We start from the raw sequence: 12,296 nt of genomic DNA, 5'->3' as shown, positions 1-12,296 counted from the left end.
GGAAGTTGAAAATTGGCGGGTAACTTCAACTAGTGGTCTTGTGAAATATTCTCAAAATTCTCAAAAAACTAAAAATAAATTCAATGCTTAGAACATTTATAACAAACAAAATTTTTTTGTTTAATATTCATAAAATCACCTAATTTGTCGATTTTCATTTGTCTGCATGATTGTCCATTCTATCGAGCTGAAACTTTTAAAGAATACTCAGGAACTCATTCACGTAAAAAGTATTTTTGAGTTCGTAACCTACCAACATAGATCAATTGAGTCTATGGTCCACAGGACCCATTTTGTAACCCGTAAAAAAAAAGACAAAAGTTTAAATAAAAAGTATTCCTTTCTTGAAACTGTCTTGTTTGAAACATTTTTTCGTTAATATCTTTGTTTGTCAGGGAGGCACAAACTTTAAAACATTTTAGAAGAGTGGCGAAAATTTTTAGGTAGCTTCAAACAGTGACTTATTTCAATTAAACACATTCGATAATATTAAGGGGGTCAAAGAAGTCTATTTTCAAGGGAACATTTTTTTGTTTAAAAATTGATTTCAAAATGTGTCACTAATTTGAAAATAAGGATAAAAGTTATCACGTTATGTTATAAGCGTTAAAGTATAGTTCTTTATTATATTATTGCACCTGATATGCATACTAACTTCTAATCAATATCAATATAATCAATAAAACATTTTCTTACTAATTTTTTTAAATATTTTTAAGTCAGCATTTTGAAATTACAAGAAACATAAGTTTTTTGCTTCTAATTTAGACTCTCAGCATTAACCCTAAAAATTATCGCTAAGGTTTTCCTGTAAACTGTAAGTGACTCCCTATATCCTTTATAGTTTTGCCAAATTTTAGGCTCATTGTCAGATAAAGTTAGTAAAATCAACCAAAATTTTATATTTAACAAAAAATAAAACAGTATGCATCTTTAAATAGAATGAAAACTATGCAGATATAAGTACCATTATTAGATCCAGGCAGAAGCTACGACAGGCAAAAAAGATGCTATAAGAGTTTCGCTTTTTCATTGAATACCGAAACCTTCATTATTAATAAAATTTTCACCTTGATTATTTTACAAATTCTCGATATAAAAATAAATATATACGTTCGTCGTATATTTTCTTTTTTCATATTTAATATTGAAAACTTGAAAAGTCAGTCCATCAGTCGTCCATTAATATATTGTACGTTTGTTATGTTAAAAAGTATATAGTTTCTTCGATTTTTTTATATTCATTATATTTAAAAATATATATATACCATCCTTTATACCCGACTGTCAAGGAGTGGTAATGTATGTATATTTGTTTTTAAATTTCTTTATTACCTAGTATTTTCCAAACGACTCAATGGGTTTCAACATTTTAGGTATCATTATATATTTGTCTCAAAATCCAAGTGTTCTTAGATAAGTGTTAGATAGGTGATGCAAAAACAAAACAAAATGGCTGATTTTTTAATAAAAAAAATAAACAAAACCTATCGAGTAAGGTATCAAAATAAAGGAAATTAAAAGAAGATTACAAAAATATATATTAATTATATGTTTAAATTTAATTGGGAATAATAAATTCATTTAAAGTTTTAATATTGTATAATAAGAGCGTTATTTTTTTTGTGCTGGGACACTAAAAAGTCTAAAATTAAATAATTAAAAGATAAAATAACCGACTGCGTTAAATAAAATGTTAAAAGAAATAACCACGTCCAGTATTTTACATTCGGGGCCCATCGAGACCGACTTTTGAGGTTGCTATTTAAAGTTTCTTATTGCTGGAATTCTTTCTTCTTTTTAGATTTTATTTAACACAGTCGAGTTTTTCATTTTGTTAATTATTTATTTTATTTATGAGTTCTGAAATTCTAATAGTATATTTTTTTATAATCATAATATACTCAACTATTAGACTTTTCCTATAACTTGAAAACTAATAATAAAATTTAAAAAAATTTTAAACAATATATTTTAAAGTGTGTTTTTGAATATTTTATAAACTTAGGTAATATTTGCACTACCTTAAAATAAGACTATAATCAAACCTCTGTATAAAGTAGGTTCCTAAAAAACACAAAAAGTTATAGGAGTGTAAATTCGATATCGAATCATTAATTAAATGGTGGAAGCGCAGACAACAACACCTAGCCCATTTTTTTTCACTGCGCCAAAAATTAATTTATATCCATTTCTTGAGACTAGGACGTCGAGCCGGAAATTGATAAATTAAGACACACACATAGCGGTCAAACATATAACACCCCTTTTTTTAGGTCGGGGGCTAAAAATTGATTGTGACTATTCCTCCTAACATGCTTCCGTTGTTCCCAGCAATTCCAGGGTTGTTAACTTTTGAAAGTTGTTGAAATGCTCAAAATAATAATTTTTAACCTCGTGCCGCATATATTTCGATTTTTGAACCCGACGAAAAACGGTTATATAATACATTAAAGCAACATATTTGTAAATAATAACATTAAAATTTATTATGTTTTTTGCTACAATTTTCATACATATTCCTTAACTAAAAAAGTAAATTCAAGAAACAACGTAGCTATACACTTTTACAGAATGATTTGAAATGTATTTAAGTTCAACATATTTCTTTTAAACAGTACCTACAAGTTTATTTTGTTTCACAAGCATTATCAAACAGATTATTTTTTAAATTTACAGAAATATTTAAAAATACATAATACAAACAAAGTCAATCCACCGCTTTGCCAACCTTCTTAACACCAACTCAACTTGTATTTCGAACAATAAGATGGATCTTCGCTCTAGATTCGCCCTTCTGCGCAATAGTTCGCTGCACTGGCAATATAAATTTAGTTTAGAATGGCTTATAAAATCTACTAATTGTGAGAAAACTGATTATTTGCCGGGCCATCGTTATTGTAGCGAGATCATTTTTAACCCCCGAACTAAAAAAAATTCCCACAAGAAAACGGTATGCAAAGATTATTGTTAAACAATATTAATTTCATCCATTTTTGGTAAATCTGTAGTGAATAATAGTCTTTTAACTTTTTCAGTGTCATTGAAAGTTTTTTTGACGAATACAGTCGTACATATGTTACTGATACTCATTTCTTTGGTAGACTATTTTCGCTTATCATTATTTGATCGTACACTCTGCTGCTTATAGCAAAATAACTTGTTGTTTTTACATACTTATTTTTCTTTTATTCACTTTGCTTCAAAAGAACAGAATTAACCATTATTTTCTCTGGACATCCTATATAAATATTTATATCAATGAATGATTATTCATTTTAATAAAATTCTATTTTCATAATTCATTTCAATATCCGTCATTTTATACATAACAACAAAAAATCCGTCAGTCTTCTTCAAAATATTGTTATTATCATACAGATCTCGAGATATTGGATATTACCAACCATTATATAGAATATCTTCTACATATTAGGTATGTACTATTCGTAGAAGAGTTCGTCGTAGTAAGCCCTTCATTTAATAACACTAAAAGTGAAATATGATAATACTTTGATGCTTAAAGATACCTACACGGCTGTGCACAACCGGGACGTGCTTACAAAATCTTTAGAAGAAAGCCAGTTTTAGACATTATATTATAGCGCATTTTCCTAATGAACAAATAAATGGATATTAACAAACTACAGTAATTTACAACAATAATGTTCGAATGTATGCATGAACTGTCTCATAAATTGGCCTACTCTCTTTGATGCTCAAGTCATTTCCTAAACCACTGCTGTTTTTTTAAGATTAAATTCTTCGTATGACTGTCATATTGACCTCTGATTTCATCATCCTTAGAAATATTTTCCACTTTTCCATTCTATTTTTCCGACCAAACCTTATTGGCACGCGAATAACATCGAAACACATGTGAGTACATATTAAATCAGTCCACTGCCTCATTCTTTTTTGTTTGGGAGTAAAAGCCCCAACAATTTGCTATTCAATTATCTTCTTATTGGAATAACTCAAAAACGGATGGATATCTAACAAAATTGAAGCTTGCGAATTTTTTCAAAATTCCATTATCAGTACATCAATACTAAAAAGATAATTATTTAGAGTGTTTTTCATGTCTCGGAGAAGGTTTACAATGAATCAATTGTTTTGTTTTCTCGTAAGTTTAAAGAATTCCAAGTCGAATGCAAAAAAATTGCATCATACTATAATATCTAGAAGTGTATTAGAGTTTAAACAGTTGAGTCATTCAGTGAATTAAGGAGTGATCAGCTGTATAGAAGATTCTATGTAGTATGATAGACTTGCTGTGTTAAATTGAACGATCTACTTATTATCTATGGTTATTTGAAGTACATCTATCGTCATCTGAGAGACAATTACATTTTTTTGAAGTTTTTAAAGGTAAGGGGTATAAATTTAGAAGTACATATTATAGAGCGGGATTTGAGACCAAAGGCCGATGCCCCATTTATGCCCCAAAATTCAGAGGAGTAATGTGGTCAAGCGTGTGGATTGAGAGATTCATATTGTATAGTTTCGTATATCCTACCTATTCCTTATATGAGAGTGAAAATAATAGGTTACCAGGCTAAATTTTTTTTATCACTTCATATGAAGAATTCTCTCTTCGCGAATAGAAAAGTGAAGTTGGTTTTTAAAAATCTTTACTAGTATGCAAAATATCAACGTTTTAAATTTCCTAAATAGACAAAGAGGAAGATATCCGCTAATGACGTCATACGTGGGTATCGCCATAGAAATTACATATAAAAGTTTTGCTAAAAAAATATGGGCCTTCTTTGAATGCAATCTTTGATTGCTTATAATTTCTTCGTTTTTTAATGAATTTTAATTTCACTTTCAAATTTTGTCTAGTCTAGCTTTTTTTTTCTAGATTTTATGGGTAATAATAATAGTAATAAATTTATTTGTTTTAATATTTTACAATATTTTACAAAGAGATCCTAGACATTAATCAAGAAAAAACAAAAATAAATTTAAAAGAACAAATAAAAAACTCAAAAGAACAGAACAAATGTATCATATTAATTTATAATGGAAAACAAAAATAAATTCTAAAACTAGAATGACAAATTTCTTCATTCAATTCAAAATAAAAGACCTTGTCATAATAATTGTTTGCAGAAAATAAAAAACTTTTTGTATATGTGAAATAGTTTTACAGTATAACAAGCCTTCCAAGTCCCAAGTCGTGGAATTGAGTTTCTTGAAGAAACCATCACGCTCAAAGTTGTAAATGGGACAAAAAAAACGCCAATTCGCCATCAGAATTATCGCCTATTGTAATTGATTATCAGGAAGGGTTAACTACGAAATAACTCAACAATAGAGTTCAGTACTTTTTCTATCACTATTATATCATTAGATGATATTATCATATCACATAGGTAAATGTAGAATTGAAAGTATTTCATCATCAGATCAAAAGTTTTCTATACAAAATGATTGATTTCCATTTTCAATATATTATGTATTTATACTTCATCTATGATCATACAACTTCAAAACGAGTATATGTGAAGATGCATATAAATGGAATTTTTATGTAGATTCAACAGAATGTATTAAAAACAACTACATGTATTTTTTTAATAAAGAAGAAATTCGGATGCACAATCTTTATTTTTACTGTTTTGGACAGTTTTTCTGTGTGTAGAATTAAATATGTTTAAAATAATAAGAACGACCAGCTATAGTTTGGCAAATGAGCTATTCTTTTGCATTTCGTGACAAATTTAACTAGAAGATTATTTACCCCAATTATAGTTTAGGAAGGCCGCTAAGGTCGACCATACTTTTTTTACTCGACTGTCAAGAACGAGTTATGTTTTTCGCTCGTATCTTGTGTTTATATTTGTTTGTAAATTTCTTTATTACCTCGTATCTTCCAAACGACTCAATGAATTTCAACATTTAAGGTATCATTATATTTGTCTCAAAAATCTAAGTGTTCTTAGATAGCTGTTTGAAAAAATAAAACAAAATCGCTAATTTTTGAAGCGAAATCGTAATACGTTATAAAAAAATCAACAAAACGTATCGAGTATTTTATCAAAATAAAGAAACATTAAAGAGAATTGCCGAAATATATATGAGTTATATATTTTAATTTAATAAGGAATAATAAATTGGCTTTAAAGTTTTAATATACTATGTTAATATGAGAGTTTTTTTAGTGCTGAACACTAAAAAGTCCGTGTTAAATCAAATCTGCAAAGAAAGGAACAAGTCCAATAGTTTACATAGCGACTTTAATTTATTGCATAGGTGTAAAAGAAAAAACAATTCTTTGATGAAAATGAAAAAAGTACGAGCAATTAATTCCTCAAAATATAAGATGATTCGAATGGCCGTTGCTCATTAGAATGAAAAAATTTCGAAAATTACCTTTCTATTTTATTTTTTTCTTATTTAAGTAAATAATATTTGATTATTTGTGTTTGCTAAACTCTTGTATACAAATTTATTTACCGTCAAAATCTCGCGATTACAATTGACATTTTTGTTGTGATACAAATGGCGTGAACTATATGTATAGACAAATAACTTGTCGAAATAGTCTTATTAAAGATAATTGAAAAAAGTATCTTAGTCCTAAAAGTCGAAGTCGGACCTCTTTCGGTAAAAATTTCACATTATGGATGTTCTGTAGTGTATCGTTGAAAACTAACAGACCCCGATTTCTGTATACAAAAGCAATCTGCCCTTGACTACAATAGCACTGTTCTTCATCCCAAATAAAAACATATAGATAGATGTGAACTACCTCCTAAGCATATTAACTCCACCATCATACCATACAATCATAGGTAATACCTTATCGATTCCATTTTTATCTTAAACTTTCAGATATACTGCAAGTGCATGAAATCACAGTGAGAGTTACCGACGTCACCAAATAAAAAATTTTTTCTTTGTACGCTGATTACCTACTATATATTTTGATAATATTTTCGAATTCATAATGGTATGAAATTGATTTATTTTCACTATGATATATAAATAAACAAATTTAACGAGATCCAAGAAAAATTATTGGGGACAATCAACGTTGGCGACTTTCCTATATGCATATACCCGTATAAATCTTAATTGTTAAGCTTTTTTATATATGTAAGATTTTCCATACATCTAAAATGCATTCATCTAAAAACAAACTGTCGCTTAAAAATTACTTCACTTTTATTTATAAAAAAATATATAAGCAAAAAAGCTGAAACTTTGAGAATTTCGAGATGTTTTTTGAAATTAACCAAATTGTAGAACATGAGGATCTATTTAAAGAGAATATAGTTTTTTTGATTGTAAATAACGTCTCGTATAAAATTATAGTATGAATCACATAAATAAATGTCTCTTTTATGGAACAAAAGTTTATTCCTTTGAATTAATTTTCTAATAAAATGGCAACTATTTTGTTTTTTTTATTGCGTTGATTCGTTCGTATATGAGTCATTTTACACACAAAGGAAAACGAATTCAGGGACTATTTTTTTTTATCCAATTCTAAAATCAAAAGATCATACAATTACATGACTAAAATACACAGACGTACACGAACAAAAAAGAATAAACCCAATGATTTATGTATTACTGCAACGTTTAGAACAAAAATATAAGCAAAAATCTTATAAAAATGTTAATAAGCATTAAAATTTATTACTTCTACAGCGTTAGTAAATACACCATTCACCATTCAAAAAAATTTTAACTAAATTATTTATATTAAAAGTATTTTATTAGAGTATAATTTAGCATAGAATATGCTTTGTGTATTTGAAAAGTTTATAAAAAAGAAAACTTATCGGAGAGAAGAGGGCTCAAAAACAAACAGAAAAAATTGTTTTCTCTTAATATTAGTTAATTATTGGTAATTTAACTTTTATATTTACAGAAATATATCCGTTTTAATGTTTAATTATTTGAATTAACGAATAAAACTTTTATAAGTTGCCTGTCATATAAAATTTTAGCCTCTTTTTTTTTACTTAAATAATCATTATAACAAAAGTTGTTGGAAGTTTTTTTAACCCCCGACTAAAAAGAAGGGTGTTTATATTATAAGTTTATGGGGTAGGTGTATCTGTGTGTCTGTTTGTGGGTATAAACGTATGAAGCGGGTATGATTTGTTTTTGAAAGATGATTTGATCGAGAGATTTCTTAGCTACGATTCAAGTGTTTCATGAATTTAGAGTTCCGAAAACAAATAAAAAAGAAGTAATTATTTGGATGAGCAGATTTAGAACGTTCTCGATCATATTACCTTTCAAACAAACAAACAAACAAAATCGGTTCATCCGTTTCGAAGGTACGGTCCCACAAACGAATCGATCAGACCTGATTTTTGTGACATGAAACTCAACTATTATTTTTGTTTGAAAGTAAATAGTTTTTTTAAAGATTCATCTGATTTTACGACTAAAAAATTATTCAGTGCTATTCGATTGGTAATTTCGCTGTAATACAGAAAATATTTACACAAGTTCATACAAATAGTTGTTGATAGTTTTTCTTAAGATCATTTTTCTCGTAAAACTGAAAGAGATAAATCTCAATTGATATGTTCTATGGGCATCCTACACAAACATTTAAAATTTCTCCCTAATTCAACATAACGAAAACCTATCCTTAATTTTTTCGGCAATATCATAGGGTTTTGAATCTAGTATTTCGTTTTCTTCAAAACCGTTTCAAAAGTTCTAGAAACGGTAATTTAGTTTGATAACTATTAATTTTAACATTCTTCTTCTTTTCACCACCATGTGTTTGTATAATCCACGAAATGGTCCAACGCCGTGTAGAAGAGTAATTCCAGTCATTTTGATTAATTCAACAAATCTTTCATTTAGATTGATTTTTGAATGGTTACTTAGTCATCCAATCAGTTTGTTATATCTATTTAATATTTTCTGGGAATCGATTTCATATTATATTCAAGATGATTTAGGGTTTTTATCAGGTAAATTTAACACTTTAATTTGTAACTTTATTTTGAGTTCTCACTTACACGCTTTTTAATTGTAGCAAAGATTATTACTGGGCAGTCATTTGCTCAATTTTATATCTTCCTTATCTTCACCGCTAACTTATAAGTACAAAATGTCACAACAAGAGATTGTCTTTTTATATACCCTATTAAACGTTTCATCTAATATTCTCTCTGTCAAATCAATTATTCAGGCTTGTGTTATTCACGAATGAATCAACACAATACCCTAAAGCAAAGAGACCAATCCTTAGTAATATTACAGTCAAACCACTACAATGCAAACTGATTTGACAAAACTATACTAAATCAGGAAATACATTACGTCTTTACATTCCGAGAAATATTTTCAAATTTCCAAACGCTTTCCCAAAATACTCGCCTTTTGTTTTTTTTTTTTTTCGAAAAATGTGAAAAACCAAAACAACATAAAGAATGCTAAACAATGCAACTTTCAGAACATAATAAGTGAAGCAATATAGAATGTATAAAATGTGGGAAGTTAGACCATTTTCTGCTTTAACCTCAGCAAAAAAATTATATTTGTGGAAAAATTTTCGAAACTTAATCAGTTTAATGGTAATTTCTTAAATTTAGCTAGCAAATGGTGGCAAAATTATCAAAATGATTTAATCCTGTTTGACCAAAAAATTAATAATATATCTTTCCGTGTAGTGTGGCTATACCTTAAAAACCACTTTTCAGATTTCCTTGATATAAAGTGTAATTAGTTAATCTTTTACAACAAACGCAAATGATGAACACCTGGAAAAAAACATAAATATCTGAAAATCATCAATTGGACAATCAAATATTGAGTTAATTTTATCAACCTAGTTATAAACATTTAAAAAAAATTAAATAGTATAGGTACAAGTGCTGAATTAGATTCGACTGTCACTTAACTGCAAAACGAAAGTTATTTTTTATAAATATTCAATGGACACAAATATCCTTGTCGGTAATAGGTTGCCTAAAAAATATGGCCAACAATACTTTTAATAAAAAAACTTCGAAAGTTTTTAAACGTTATTTTTTTACCCATATTTCGTGCAGAATCATAATTAACATGTGAGGGTAATTAGGTATTATTATAATTATAAAATTTTACATATGCAATAATAGTGAACGAAAAGGCGCAGACAACTCAGCTACTATATATTTCTCATGATTTTTACTTTCGAGTAGACCAAATGTCGTTAGACATGCAATTCAGTGAAAAATTCCAAAAAAATTGGTATTTTCACTAATAGAAGTCTTGACCACATTCTTTTAGACAACTCATTACAAGAATATTTGTTAATATTTCACATTTCATAAAAAATAACTTTCAGCCAGTAAACAGATTGATGAAGGTCGACCCCAATTCAGCTGTTAATATGCGTTATTTCCACCATACTGGGAATAATATCATTTTCCGAACAATTATTAGCATCTACGGATTCATTTAAAATATTGCTATCCTCAAGCATAAAAGAAACGTAATTAATCGATTAGATGCTTTAAATTAACACTCCAAATATCCTTCAAGAGAAAATATAATCCATCTTCTAGGTTAGGTTAGGTTACATTGGCTGTCCACGAAGCACACACTCTTAGGCTATAGAGCCCATTGAGATACCATATATGTGTTTTAACACCTTTCCGCTGATAATTTCTTTTATCAGCTCCTCAATTTCAAAGGCTGAGTGTACCTCCTTCATGCATATACCAGGCACTACACCAGCCCATCACAACTATTAATTAAAATAATTTTGGTGCGACGGCGGGTCCTTAACCAACTGAGCTAATCCATCTTCTTAATTACTTTAAAACTCTGAAGGTAAGAAGAATATTTCACTCTAAAATTTGAGCGAGAACATATTCGGAAGATATTCGACTGTATTGCACACAATTGTATCCTGATATATGTAATATATATTGACTTATGATATTATAATAAAAGTAAATATACCCTCAAAATGTATATATTATTCGTAGTATCTACAAAATCTCATAATTTATTCAAATTGTATAAGAAAACACAGAAAATGATATTGTAAAATATGTTTTGTTGAGTCTAGACTTCTAGACACACACAGAGAAGGTGAATGATACTTATAATAATAATATTTATAACACCACTAGTTTAAAAAATTTATAAACCTAATCTCAATTTATAATATTTTGTATTGTGGAGCTTTTATTAAATTAAAAACAGAGAAGAGATAGTTTTTAGGATATTTTTAAAGAAATGTTTTCTAAATAAATTTATTTTTTAGTATAATTCTATGTATAGAAGTACTGGCAACGTCACGAAAAAGTTACTTTCATGGCGGCTGTATTTTGAATTACTCTTTTCTTATTGAAATAATTGGGTAGAGATGAACTTCATTTGTCACCTGAGATCGATTGCGTTTATTGCGTTTACTAGCGCACTGTCTAGAAAAAATCTACAAAAACAGGGATATTAAAACATTTTAAAAATATTAACTCTTCTACTTTACCTTAAACAGCCTATGTATGGATTCAGATTTTTTGGTATTCTCAGGTACAAGACATACTTCATCCCTACGTAAGTTCAATACCGACGTGTATATCCGAAATTGAGCTGCCTCAAGAAATTCTCGAAAACATTGCCAGTTCTCATTCCATACTATGAAAAACAACTAATATGAAGATTTAATAAATTTGCAGAAAAGTTTAAATTGAAGGCAACCATTACCAACCATCAATGACTTAATTTTGGAAATTATATTTGGAAACAATGGTTAACACAATGCTATGGAAATCGCTTAAATATTCTATCAAGCAAATAACATAACTATTATTAATTATTTTCAATAATATGAATATACAGAATGTATCATAAGTTTACCGAAAAACTTCTTAATAGAAGAATATCAAACATTTCTAGTATAAAAATATAGTCACAAAACCGCTTTGTTTTCGAGATACACAGCCCGAGCGGTCAACATATGATATTGGTACCTAAGAAAAATTTTTTTTTATCCACTACCAAAATTACGAACTTTTTGCTTCTGTTGGGAGACAGATAATCCAAAATTTATGCTTCAGACTTTTGGTCTCCCAACTGAAGCAGGAATTGCGTACTTTCGGGCGAAAATAAAAAAAGTAGTATAGGCTGCAGACACGTTCTCTATTAAAAAAATACCCATATATTTGTGGCTGTGAAAAAATCTTCAAATCAATATTGCGTACCCGTTTGAAACCCTAAGTTCATAATAATAATAACAATGAGGTTTAAGTCCGTTTTTCAGATATCCATCTATAAGTGAGGCAACCCACATCATTATTTTTAGTCTTTATTTTTTTTAA

The 12,296-nt window shown here is 28.4% G+C and overlaps 1 protein-coding gene across 1 annotated transcript in view; it reads left to right on the top strand.

Moving 5' to 3' along the window:
* The window catches only part of LOC123292718, a 389,066-nt gene that overhangs the window by 365,482 nt on the left and 11,288 nt on the right, over positions 1–12,296 (top strand). The gene's annotated exons all lie outside the window — the stretch shown is intronic.

Source organism: Chrysoperla carnea, chromosome 2 (assembly GCF_905475395.1).
Source record: "Chrysoperla carnea chromosome 2, inChrCarn1.1, whole genome shotgun sequence".
Classification (NCBI taxonomy): Eukaryota; Metazoa; Arthropoda; class Insecta; order Neuroptera; family Chrysopidae; genus Chrysoperla; species Chrysoperla carnea.
This window is presented reverse-complemented; position numbering and strand designations above follow the sequence as displayed.